The sequence below is a fragment of the Parus major genome, chromosome 9 (assembly GCF_001522545.3).
Source record: "Parus major isolate Abel chromosome 9, Parus_major1.1, whole genome shotgun sequence".
Classification (NCBI taxonomy): Eukaryota; Metazoa; Chordata; class Aves; order Passeriformes; family Paridae; genus Parus; species Parus major.
Window position 1 is genome coordinate 4,979,577 of NC_031778.1, and position 11,179 is coordinate 4,990,755.

An 11,179-nucleotide genomic window follows, 5' to 3' on the forward strand; every position below is an offset into this window, starting at 1 on the left:
CGGAGGCCGGGCGGTGTGAGCAGGCCGTGGGCAGGAGCCGTGTCCCGGAGGCCGGGCGGTGTGAGCAGGCCGTGGGCAGGAGCCGTGTCCCGGAGCTGCGGGCTGCAGGTGGCAGCAGCGCCCTTCCCTTCCCTGCGGCAGCCGGGGATGCTGCGGCACAGCCCGGCCACAGCGCCAGGAGCACATCGGCACCTCGCAGCCACACTCTGCGCCTCCCCCGCCTCCTCCCCGACAGGAATCCGGATCCTTGGAGAGAGGGGAGGGGAAGAAAAGCCTTTCTGCATCGCGCAGTGCCAGACAGAGCCCGGTAATCACATTTGTCTGCGGTGATTGGTTGGGTTGGGCTCTCCCAGCGCTGAATTGAGCAGATTCCGGCTTTTTTGTGCTTTTGGGGGTGTATTTTTTCTTTCCTCCACCCGTTCCCTCTGTGCTTCGCTGTGATAGTAGGAGCTGTTCTTCCACGATAGCGGGAACCAAAGGCAGCAGTGGTTCCTGGGTGTTATTATTATTCCAGGCAGGGATGCAGCCCTCGGAGCCGTGGGGGTTTGAGTGCTCATTCCATCAACTTTGTGGCTGACAGACGCATCTCTTCCCACATCCGGCTCTGTCTGCTCTTCCTGTCCGTGCCCTGGGTGGGATGACCCCAGTATTTACCTGCAAGTGTCACTTTGATAATTTTTGGGCGCTCCTCATGTGCTGCTCTCGGCAGCCCTGGAACTGCTCAGTGCAGTCACTCCCAGAGCCACCTCCAGGCCAGCCCTGGTCTGATCCCCCAGCGTGGGCAGCAGGAAAGGGATTGGGATTCTGCCCCTGTGCCCCTGTGCTCAGGTGAGACCCCACCTGCAGAGCTGCCCCAGCCCTGGGGCCCAGCACAGGGAGGACGTGGAGCTGCTGGAGAGAGTCCAGAGGGGGCACCAGGATGAGCAGAGGGATGGAGCAGCTCTGCTGGGAGGAAAGGCTGGGAGAGTTGGGATTGTTCAGCCTGGACAGAAGCTCTGGGGTGAGCTCAGTGTGGCCTTGCAGTGCCTGAAGGATGCAGCAGGAAACATGGAGAGAGAATGTGGACAAGGGATGGAGTGACAGGACAAGGGGAATGTCTTCCTAATACCAGAGGGCAGGGATGGATGGGATATTGGGAATGAACTGTTCCCTGTGAGGGAGGTGAGGCTCTGACACAGGGTGCCCAGAGAAGCTGTGGCTGCCCCTGGATCTCTGGAACTGTCCCAGGCCAGGCTGGACAGGGCTTGGAGCAGCCTGGGACAGTGGGAGGTGTCCCTGGCCATGGCAGGGACTGGAATTGGATGATCTTTAAGGTCCCTTCCAACCCAGGCCATTCCATGATTCTTGGGAGAGCTGCACTGCACATGAGGAGCTCTAGTGTGCAGGTGGATTTTGGAAGGTGGTTGGAGCTAAATGCTGCAGGAATTCTCTGGAAGTAGCAACTCTGCTGCTTTTTGTCTCTGTCCTGACCCGAGGCAGCTTCCTTAGAGTGATGTGTTGCTTGAATTTTTGGGCTTGTCTCAGGATGGCATCCTGAGCTCCAGCAGGTGACATCCAGTGCAGGCAATGATGTCATCTGCCTCATCCCAGTGGCAGAAGGTTGCCACCATGAAATTAGAAGGAAAAATGGATTGGAAGAGATGCTGTCTCCTGCAAGAGGCCCTGTGAGACCCTACTGAAATGGTCAGACTGGTACAGGGTAGTGAGAAATCATCTGGGAGGAAAATAGGCTTACACCTCTGGGGATCTCTGTCACCTTGGAAAATCCTAAAATCATTTAGGTTGGAAAACACCTTCAAGATCATTTCCCCAGCACTTCCAAAGCCACCACTAACCCATGTCCCCAAGTGCCACATCCAAATGTCTGTGAAATCCTTCCAGGGATGGGGACTCCACCGCTGCCTGGGCAGCAGTGCCAGGGCTGCACAGCCCTTCAGTGAAGAGGTTGTCCCTAATATCCAACCTAAACGTTCCCTGGTGCATCTTGGGGCCATTTCCTCTGTCCTGTCGTTTGCTCCCTTGTTGCCAGACAAGCCAGAAGTGGTGCAAAGTGCTCAGGTGAATGGTAGGGTTAAATGACATTAATTACTGCTAATCGCCTCCCAGATGGGATGTATCCAAGGCATGACCCTGCTGCTGGCTCCAGTGACACCAGAGACAGTGTCCCTTCAGCACAGGCTGGGATGCCAGCAGTGGTTGTGGGAGTAGTTCACATCACGGCCAGTGAAATGTGCAAACCAGGTGCTCAGGAATTAGGGATTCATGGACTCCCTTGCCAAGATCCTATTGGGAATGAAGGACAGTGCTGCCCCAGAAGTCCTGCTGTGCCACAGAGTCAGTGGAGCCCTGAGCAGTGGCAGGGAGAATCCTGTGAATCCCTCATTCCTGCTTTTCCTTCTCCATGCTCTGCTCCACCAGCCCAGGGAGGGTCCCTGCAAAGCCACAGCACCTGCATTTGAGGTGCTGAAGGAAACCTGGAATCATGGAATGGTTTGGGTGGGAAGGGATCTTAAAGCCATCCAAGTCCCATTCCCTGCCATGGGCAGGGTCACCTCCCACTGTCCCAGGCTGCTCCAAGCCCTGTCCAACCTGGCCTGGAACACTTCCAGGGATCCAGGGGCAGCCACAGCTTCCCTGGGCACCCTGTGCCAGGGCCTCAGCACCATCTGGGTAAAGAATTCCTTCCTAATTTCCAATCCAAACGTGTTCCCTCCCAGTCCAGAGCTGGGCCCTCCTTTTCCCACAAGAACTGCGCTCGCAGGCATTTTAATGCATTTGATTTGTTTTTGCACAGAATGAAGATTTGCTAACACTGATGCTAATCGTGACTCTGGAGTGATTTGACCAGATTGTTTCAGAACAAAAACCCCCAGGGAGAAAAAGACAAGTACTTTCTGCTGACATTTCTGCAAACTCTTTTTGCTTCTTTTCTGTTCAGCTGACTTTTCATTTCAGACCTTTCCTTAACTTGATTTTTGAGACATTCAGATGCGCTCCAAAAAGACTTTTTCAATTTTGTGGAAGAAGATATTGTAGTCAAGGCAGAATAGCTTTGCCTTTGCTCTCTTCTTTTCCCTCCCATCTTTCACAATGTGCAAATCAATCAAGGAAAAAAAAAATGTATTGTTTGGCTGCTGGACTCCTCGTCCAGCAGCTCCTGGGTAGGGCAGAGTGATTGGCTTTGTGACCTCTTGGCTCAAAATGCCTGGGTGACAGCACTCCTTTTTTAGAATTTTTTTTTCCTCCTCCTGCTGAGGGGAATGACAAGATCCTGAACCTGTCCCTGGTTTGGTTGTGACTGGGTTTGGAAATCCGTGGCTGTGTCTGTGCACTGGGAGCTGTTTGACATCCCTGATTCCAGCAGGAGGGGGCTGCTGGTCAGAGTGCAGCTGGAACTGCTAGAGCAGAGCCATCGATCCCGTTAGCTCCAGGATGGAGTGGTCTGGGATGCACTGGGGGGTGCTGGCCTGTGTCTGAGCAGTCTGATAGCACAACTCATTAATTACTCATTACTATCCTGAGTTGCTGCTCCTGCCACCCTTTGCCGCAGCACCAAATGCTCCCGATGGAAAATGCAGAATCAGGGAATGGTTTGGTTGGGAATGGATCTTAAAACCATCCAGTCCCACGCCCTGCCATGGGCAGGGACACCTTGCACTAGCCCAGGTTGCTCCAAGCCCAACCTGGTCTTGGACACTTCCAGGGATGGGGCAGCCACAGCTTCTATGGGCACCCTGTGCCAGGGCCTCACCTCCCTCACAGCCAGGAATTTCTTCCCAATATCTAAGCTGAATTTCCCCTCTTTCAGTTTTATCCCCCTTCTCCTGGCACTCCATTTCCTGATGAAATCTCCCTGTCCAGCTTCCCTGTAGATCCTGCAGACTCTGGAAGGGGCTCTGAGGTGTCCACACAACCTTCCCTTCTCCAGGCTGAGCAGCCCCAGCTGTCCCAGCCTGGCTCCAGAGGGGAGGTGCTCCAGGTCCCTATGACAGCCATAAATAGAGACTTTCAGAGGGCCCTGGCTCTCCAAGGTATGAAATCTCCTTTGCTTTGTATTATTTGTGTTTTGTTTCTGCATTTAAGAGTGCTGAGTTTAACCCCAAATGTTGGCCCTGAGGCTTTTCCAGCAAAACCTTTTTCCTGTGTGAGTCTTTCAGCAGCTCCTAAGGATGGTCCATTTCTGGAACTCTTCATCTGTGTGAGGCTGTACCACAGCTGCTGTTCCCAGCGTGAGGGGCTTGGTCCCAGGACCCCAGGAATGGCTGGAGCTGTGCCAGGGGAGGATCAGGTTGGAGATCAGGGAAAGGTTTTTCCCCCAGAGGGTGCTGGGGCACTGCCCAGGCTCCCCAGGGAATGAGCACAGCCCCGAGGCTGCCAGAGCTCCAGGAGAGTTTGGACAGTGCTCTCAGGGATGCCCAGGGTAGGGTTGTGCAGGGCCAGGAGGGACATTCCACAATCCCTGTGCGTCCTTCCTGCTGAGGATATTCCATGGTCCTTTGCTGTCGCTGTTGTCGAGCTCAGCTGATTGGCAGCTCCACAGAGCAGAATGGCCATCAGGTAACTCTCCAAAACTGATAAATACATAAATAATGGATGCAGTCTTCCTGCTCTGACAAATTATCTAAACCCATACTGCAGCCCCGAAACAGATAAGAATTAATTGAATGAGACACGGGACTACTTTTCCTCCTTTAATCCTCTGCAAAAAGGACCCATTCAAAGATTTCGCTTGGTCTTTTTTAGTTTGCAGTTGTAATTTTTGGATTTTTCTTTAATCATGATTCCTTTGTGTTCTGCAGAATGAGGATCACAGGATGGAGACTGGCAAAGTCCGGAGCCTCTGTAGCAGGATGGGAAGGCAGAGTCTTACAGGAGGAATGCCAAAGGGTGTGCGAGCATATAGACAAATTGCTGGTGGATGAATTTCTTGGAAATAAACCTGGCAAATTAGAATTGTTAAAGCAACTGCTGAAATGGCTGCTGCCATTGAATTGTCAAAATAGGGGAGTGCAGAGCTCCTCAGCTAATTTACACAGCACCAAAGCAAAAATAATGGGGTAATAATGAGCAGTTATTGGTCCTGGCTCTCCCCACTCATTATCTGAAGTGAAGACGTTTATCAGGACGGAATTAAGCTGGCAAGATGTGTGTGTGACACAATTACAGTGGGCACTCAGAAGCAGGGAAGATTTGAGGAATGGCAAACAGGCAGAAATAATCATCGCTGCAGGAAAGCAGGTGAGGAGGGTCAGGGCTCCTGGAGTGATGCTTAGGTCACTTAGAAGGGCGAGTGAGGTGGTTTGGGGAGGGGAACAATGGGATCTGGCTCACCTGCAGGAGCAGTAATGCCATGAGTGGTGTGGAACATTTGGGTGTGCCTGGCTTTGAATGTTTTAGTGCCGCTGATGTTGGACAGCCTCTTGGCTCCATAAGCCCTTCCCAAGCTGCTCCAGGGAGAAGGGAGACCTTCTCCAAGTGTGTCAAGTTAATTTGACCCAGACTGTGGGATTCCAGGACCACTGAGCTTGGTAAAGTCTTGAGGACCGAGTCCAACCTGTACCCCATCCCCACTTGTCACCAGCCCTGAGTGCCACATCCAGGCCTTCCTTGGACATCTCCAGGGATGGGGACTCTACCAGCCTCTTCCAGTGCCTGACAACCCCTTCCATGGGGAATGTGTTGGACTGGAGGGCATCTCTTAACACAGAAGCCATGGGGAGACCTTACCTTGGGGTGAAAATCTGGAGACTGCTCTTCATTCCTCCCATCCCTGTGTTTGAGCCCAGAGGAAAAACAACAGGCACTGGAATAAGCTGGGGCCTTGTGTATCCCTGAACCCAAGGTGTGGGGGCTCTTCAGGCAGCTGAGGCTTCTGCTGGGCCTTGGCTTCCTCCAGGAATGGCTGATCTGGCCTTTGAAGGCAGCTCCTGGTGCCTGGCTGGTGCTGACCGGGAGGCAGCGGGCTGGGTTTGCCTTGCACAGCTCCCAGCCCTGCAGTGAGCTCTGGCTGATGCTCTCAGAGCAGCTCCCCATAAATAAACATGTGATTGTGCGTGCTGCACTTGCACTACGCCAGGAGGAAATTCTGACACCCCTGGCCTTTTATCTCTCGCATCCCTCGGCAGCTGTGAAAAAGCCTCTGACCTGGGCTGCTCATTCTGCTCATTTCGTTTCAGCAGGAGCTGGTGCCTGTGCGGCTTTGTTACTCTGTGCTGCGGAGGAGGAGGAGAGCAGCGGGCGTTTTGTTGAAGTTCTTAATTGCAGGCACAGCGGGATTATGGAAATGTCAAGAGGGAAGTGACAGGGAAGACCTGACAAACACGTGGGGGCTGGTTGATTCACTGCTCTCTTTTCCAGCGGGGTGGTGGGTGGATTCTGAGGCAGAGGCTGGACTGGGGCTGCTGTATTTAGCCCTTGCTCGAGTCCAGGCCCAGGATTAGCAAAACCCAACACAAGAGGCCTGTGCCAGAGGAGCTGGAAGGAGTGACAGCAGGGAACAGCAGGATTTGGCCCCCTCTGTATGAACCCATACCAGGGAGCCCATGGGACATGCTGGAGTAGCACCTGCCCGTGCCGAATTCTGTGTGAAATTTGGGGTGGGTGTTGTGGCAGGAGGACCCCAGGGGGAGGCTGACTCCAAACAGCATTTCAGGAGTTAACCAAAAAACCTCTGCCTCATTGTGATTTAGCAGACACTGCTATTCCATTTCCTTCAGCCTGACACAAGGGTTCATTCCTCATCTCAGGAAAACTGAGATGCTGTCTTTGGGATGCAATTCCTTGGGAAAGAATGCTCCAGACCTTTAGATTTCCCTCTGAAGAGGGACAGATGGATCCTGCTGCTGCCATGGCCATGCTGCTGGGGCCAAACAAGCAGCACACACTGGATTTAACCTTGGAGCTGCTGCAGGGCTGGGATTTTACACAGACCCCCAGGGCACTGCTGGAAAGAGAGGGCTGCTCCTGTCAAAGCTCCCCAGAGGGTTTGTTCCACAGCAGATCCCATGGCTTCCTGAGCAATCCTCTCCAAAAATTATCCAGCTTTATGCTGTGCTTAATGTCCTGTCAGCTGGGACAGGAAGCCCAGGTAGGCACACAAATATCCCTTATCCCCTCCCAAGGTGAGGAGTTGTCCCCAGGTGGTCTCTTAGGTTGGCTGGGAAAGCTGCATGGAGACAGGAGGGAATCATCCAGCTGTATCACCCAGATGTACCCCAAAGCAGCAGCTCCATCCTGGTCAGGATGGGATGATCCTGGTGCTGGCTGAGCTGTAGGACTGAGAGCTGCAAGAGAAGGGACCCCTGGTGGGAAGGGCAGTGCTGTCCCACTCACCTGGACCTGGCCAGGACTGGTGAATCCCACAAACCCTCGTTTCTGTGCTCACAGTGATTCCAGGGGGTGGCCCTCTCCAGTGCATGCTGGACTGTGCAGGGAGCAGGGAATGCTCTGATGTCTGGGATATTTGCACAGGCAGGTGGTTCCCTGGGAGCTGCCAGACACTCCCTGTCAGTGGGAACAGGCTGTGGCAGGCCTGGCAGGGGGCTGGGAGATGCTGCTCAGCCGACAGGCGCAGATCTTCCGTGTTTTGGTGACCAGGAAGGAGAAGGAGCAGCCAAGAATATTTATTGCCCAAAAACTCATGGAGAGACAGGGAGGAGAGGCGAGTGAGGGTCAAAATGGGTGTCTGGAAACAGAGGAAAACAGGGAAATGACAGAAAAGAGTAGGAGGATTGGCAGAGGAGAAAAGCTGTTCTCAAAGTACAACTCAGCTGTTGGAGACAGTCCAGAGGAGGCACCAGGATGAGCAGAGGGATGGAGCAGCTCTGCTGGGAGGAAAGGCTGGGAGAGTTGGGGTTGTTCACCCTGGAGGGGAGAAGCTTTGGGATCGTCCAATTGTGGCCTTGCAGTGCCTGAAGGAGCCAACAGGAAACATGGAGAGAGAATATTGAGGGATGGAGTGCCAGCACAAAGGGGAATGTCTTCCCACTGCCAGAGGGCAAGGATAGATGGGATGTTGGGAAGGAATTCATCCCTTTGAGGGTGCTGAGGCCTTGGCACAGGGTGCCCAGAGAAGCTGTGGCTGCCCCTGGATCTCTGGAAGTGTCCAAGACCAGGTTGGACAGGGCTTGGAGCAACCTGGGACAGTGGGAGGTGTTCCTGCCCATGGCAGGGAATGGGACTGGATGGGCTTTAAAGTCCCTTCCAACCCAAACTATCCCATGATTCTGTGAGATATTGGGAGTGAGTGTGCCAAACATTTGTGAAACTTGGACTGGTGGGACCTGGAATGTTGCTTCTTTCTAATCTTCTCCTTCACAAAGGCCAGGCTGCCTCATCTCATAGTTCTTTCCCTTAACTTTGAATCCCCACAGCTCATGTTCCTTCTTGAGCATTTCTGTGTTTGCAGCCTGAGTAATTTGGGTAATTTTGGGTTGTACCAGCAGCTGGGCCAGGGCCAGGTTCTGTCTGAGGTTCTGAGCCCGAGGCACTGCAGGATGGTGGCTCCAGGTCACAACTGCAGGGTGTTGAACACGTCCCTGAAATTGGCAGAGCCCCTAAACATCGAGTGGTCACACTCTGCCCTTGCTCATTTACCCAGCTCCTGGTGAAGGACATTGTTCCTGCTTTTTGGGCCCTTTCCCTGCCTTGTTGCTTGTTAAAAAGATGTTTTGCTTTCCCGGGGTGTTGGAGAGGTTTGTGACATTTTGAGCTGAACTTTGCTGTTTCAGCAGCCAGCAATGAAGGTGATTCCAGGCACTTGTTCCATAAGCAGCAGAACTAATGAGCCCCAGGATTTGTATCCCACTTTCCTGACCTCTGCCTCCCCCTTCATAATAATATCTCTTCCCACAGAGCCAGTGTGCCCCTGTCCCCTTCCTCCAAGTCCTTTCACTCTTGGCACTCACAGGTTGCCTCGTGGGGCAGGAGTTTTCTCATCTCACATGGCAGCCAAGGCACTCATTTGGCTCTGTCTCTTCCCCATTCCCACCACATTTTTTCCCAGGATTTCTCAGCATTTAATTATATTCTGTCATGTTATATTAATTCTGCCGGTCTGGGGGAAGTTCCTAGAGGTAGGAATCTGCTGCTCAGATGGACCAGCAGTTGTACAGACAGCGGGAAAGGAGTTTCCACAGAATAAATCCCTTTCCTGGGAAGCATGGATGGTGTCCTCTGTCCCTCTCACCTGCCTGGAAAACCAGCTACTGCCATACTAATGTGGATTGGAGAGGAAAAGCCTGGGAATAAACAAACAAAGCAGGGAACTGGGGGTGTCAGCAGGACAGGAGGAGAGGAAACAAAGGGTGTTTGGGACATTCTGAGCAGTGTTTGCCATCCAGGGAGTCATCCTTGGTTTCCTAGACTGCCCCACTGGCACTGCTTGCCTTTGGGCAGGCCGTGCCCTTCCCAAAGGATTCAGAGGATTGACAATGTGCAGGAGCTCAGACCCAGCCACTGAGGGCTCAGCCCTGTGTGAATGGGTGAATGATGGAATCCTGGAGTGCTTTGGGTTGGAAGAGACCTTAAACACCAACTTTGTTCCAACTAACACCTACTGCTTGTGCCATTGTCCCTGTTGGATGTTCCTGCTGGGATGAGATCAGAAGTTGGAGCAGGATTCTCTCCCTTGGCTGAGCCTTTGCAGTCTCTAACCCCTCACATCAATTTCTCAGCTCATCCATGCTCCACTTTTCCAGAAGCACTTCTGCAACCTTGGCATTGCCCAGTGACCCGACAGGAGTGAGGAAGTCAAATCCAATTTGTGACCTTTCAGTACTTCCAGGGAGTTCATAAAAAAGAGGGAGATTGACTTTTCACACAGACAGTGCTGGGATGGGGGGGAATGGCTTTAAACTAAAAGAGTAGGAGTTTATCATCAGAATCCTCTGGGAAGAGCATGTCCTGCCCAAGATTTAGGTTGTATATTAGGGAGAAATCCTTCCCTGTAGAGGGTGTGGAAGCCCTGGCACGGGTTGCCCAGGGAAGCTGTGGCCACCCCTGGATCCCTGGAAGTGCCCAAGGCCAGGCTGGATGAGGCTTTGGAGAAACCTGGGATAATGGAAGGTGTCCCTGCCCATGGCAGGGGCTGGAATGGGATGAGCTTTAAGGTCCCTCCAACCCTCCAAACCTTGCCAGGACTGTGACCCACTGCAGGATTTGTGCATCTGTATGTGTCCCAAACCTTGGGGGGATTGCTGGGAGAGAGCCAGGGAACTGCACCGTGCTGGGGATGTCCATTCACAGGCAGCATCTGGAAAGAGCCCCACATTTATCTCTGTCATTGTCACTCCCCATTCACCCCCCTGAGTGACTCAAGCAGCTCTGCACAGAGCTCTGCATAACTTGCCTGACTTTAGGAGTCAGCAAATGATAAATGTCTGTATCCTTGGATGAGGATAATCCAGTCATACAAGTCTGGCTGGATTTCAGCTGTTCTCCAGAAAAAAAAAAAAAAAGAAAAAAAAAGAAAAAGGAGTAGGGGAGTGAAATATTTACTTTTGGTGCTTTCCACAAGTGGAGATGACAGAGCGTGGGAAAATAAAAGCCAGTCCTGGTGGGCAAAGGTTGGAGGGGAAAAGAAGTGAGGAAAATCTCCTCTCTTTGCTGGCAAAAAGGGGCTTTGGCAAGAACAGAGCCATTCTTTGGATTTCTCCAAGGCACAGGATGAAGGCAGAGTATTCAATGAACATAACTCTGCCATTGTCAGAGCAGGGCTGTTGATGCCAGCCAGGCAATCCAACCCCAAGCTTTGATTAAAAAAAGTCAGCCAGCCCCAAATGTTCCAATAAAAAAGAGGTTGTGAAAAAAAAAAACCTTGTGCTTTGGTTAAAGAGCACCCAGCGCCGGAGTCATTTATTACAGCTGAAAGGATTAAATGTCATCAGGGAACCCAAAAAGCAAATGAATCTGTAATTAAATGTTTAGCCCAGCCAAGGCAGTGTGGCAGTGCCAGGCTGAATAATGTATAGAGGAACCAGCCCCAGCTCCGTGCTTGCTTCCCGTTTTTTCATTAACTGGATCTGTATTAATGCAAAACAAGGGAGCCGAGTGATTTTCAGCACATTCTGGATTTGTTGGTGTTTTGATGATCCCAGGACTCAAAAGCTTCTGCTGAGATCAGTGCCAGCTTGTGCTGGAGTTATCCAAACAGGAGATCTGATACCTGCTGGAAAAGCAA

The 11,179-nt window shown here is 52.4% G+C and overlaps 1 long non-coding RNA gene across 1 annotated transcript; it reads left to right on the forward strand.

Annotated features, from left to right (window-relative positions):
• The first annotated feature begins 6 nt into the window (after positions 1-6).
• On the forward strand, positions 7-4,970 carry LOC117244889. Its single transcript, XR_004498798.1, has 3 exons — positions 7-307; positions 3,862-4,288; positions 4,800-4,970. It is a non-coding gene; the product is annotated as an uncharacterized LOC117244889 (long non-coding RNA).
• Positions 4,971-11,179: the final 6,209 nt, after the last annotated feature.